The following is a 1850-nucleotide window of genomic DNA, read 5'->3' as shown; positions in this document are numbered from 1 at the left end:
TGTTATAAATTAACATAGGATAGAATTTCCAATAGAATCAAAAGACAGACATATATACTATCCACTATAAAAGATTTGGGTCCCCTAAACTCAGCATTACTCTCCTATAATGTGAGTAACAGAATGTGTAGGGGTCACCTGGACAAGGTAGGAATTCTGGGGTGCTGGTATCATATTTTCTAATATGAGTTTTAATTGTGCAGAAATGTGTTTTATGAAATATTGTTAATTTTTTTCTGTTTTGTGCGTTTTACTCTTTACATGTCATATTTTATAATTGGGATGCTTAAATAAAATTATTACAATTTTATCTTGTTTTTTAAGTCAGGTGTCAAATAGGAGAGGTGCAGCAGAAAAAAGAATGCATAAAGCAGAAAATTATTCTCATACAAAACCCCCAGAAGACTTTCGTTTGTTCTACAAACAAACAAAAAAAAATATGTATTTAAAATAATTTGAAAATTTGGGGGATTTTTTAGTAAAATTTAAAAAAATAGGAAGACCATACAAAAATACACAACACAAATGCTCATATTTATGTCTTTAGAGTGATAAATAAGGACACTGTCAATTTTTGCATTATTCTATTTTCCTTAGTATATAAAGATAAGCCATTTTCTTGAACTTAATGCATATACATGATACATCAACTACTGTATGCAAACTTTCACAAGTAACATATTTTAAAATATTGGAAACAATATTTATATTTATTTTGATTTATATTCTGACTTAATGGAACAAGAAGAGGAAAACATTTGACTCTGAAGAGTTGACCTAATAACAAAGCTTTTAAAACTAAAAATTTCTTCTTCTCCCTTTGTACTTACCATAGGCTATGCAATGTCCTGTTGGGATGCTTTATGAGAAAAATGTCAATCACAGGTTTAATAATGTTCATTGGAAGGAACTAATGAGAAGGCAGTTTGGAAGGTTAGACTTCATCTTTGATTTCAAATAAATTATCTTGATTTTTCATCTTACAGAAAAAAATTAAATTGGTTTGATATATCTAAACCATCAATTTTTCTCCTTTCAGGTGAAGTTCAGCCCTTCCATTTTATAACATCTATGAGAAAAGATCCATAGATACCTTCTAATCTTCAACACTTAAACAGTGACATCATCCATTTAATTCCTTGGCACAATCTCTCGCCAGCAAAAGCATAAAGCATGCCCCAATATGTCATTGGCTAATAGAAGTCACCTTCAAAAACAGGGAGATTTTGTTTCTCCTGCATTTTCAAACATCTTGTTTATTAGCAAATACTGCAATCCAGCTTTCCTTAGATTGTCAAATGCTAACATCAAATGGAGTTCTTCTCTAGGTACAGAAATCCTCTGTCTATGCTGTCCACAGCAACTATTTCAAACTCCATATTTTCATATTAAGTGTTCCAGGAAGATAGAAGAGATTCTTGGCCACGAATATCCCATGCTGGAAAACACGTAGCTCTATTTATTTTACATTGCTTTCTATTGTGGGAAAGGAACAGTCAACGTCATTCATCGAAAATTGGTAAAGGATGGTAGCTTTTGCTGCATTTTTCAACCCAACAATAACCTTTGTGTTCTGGTTAGGGAACAAAACCTCCACATGGACCAAGACCAGCCTTTCAGGTCATCAATCTACCCCAGCTCCTCTTGAGTGGCTCTCATGGTCATTCAAGATTTTCAAGATTTTAAAAGTTATACCACATTTAAAATTTTCCATAGTAACCACTGAGTTGATAGATGTAGTTAAATTTAAATAGAAGGAAGGAACAAATAGAAATAGGAAGCAAGGGGAATCATATAATGGTTTACAAAAGATGAATTTATATATAAGAAACATAGTAATGTAAATGAAC

General features: G+C 31.8%; 1 pseudogene; it reads right to left on the bottom strand.

The window, feature by feature from the left end:
• Positions 1-1103: 1103 nt before the first annotated feature.
• On the bottom strand, positions 1104-1582 carry LOC124982940 (ADP-ribosylation factor-like protein 5A; annotated as a pseudogene).
• Between the last annotated feature and the right edge of the window lie 268 nt (positions 1583-1850).

The sequence above is a fragment of the Sciurus carolinensis genome, chromosome 4 (genome assembly GCF_902686445.1).
Source record: "Sciurus carolinensis chromosome 4, mSciCar1.2, whole genome shotgun sequence".
In the NCBI taxonomy this organism is placed as follows: domain Eukaryota; kingdom Metazoa; phylum Chordata; class Mammalia; order Rodentia; family Sciuridae; genus Sciurus; species Sciurus carolinensis.
This window is presented reverse-complemented; position numbering and strand designations above follow the sequence as displayed.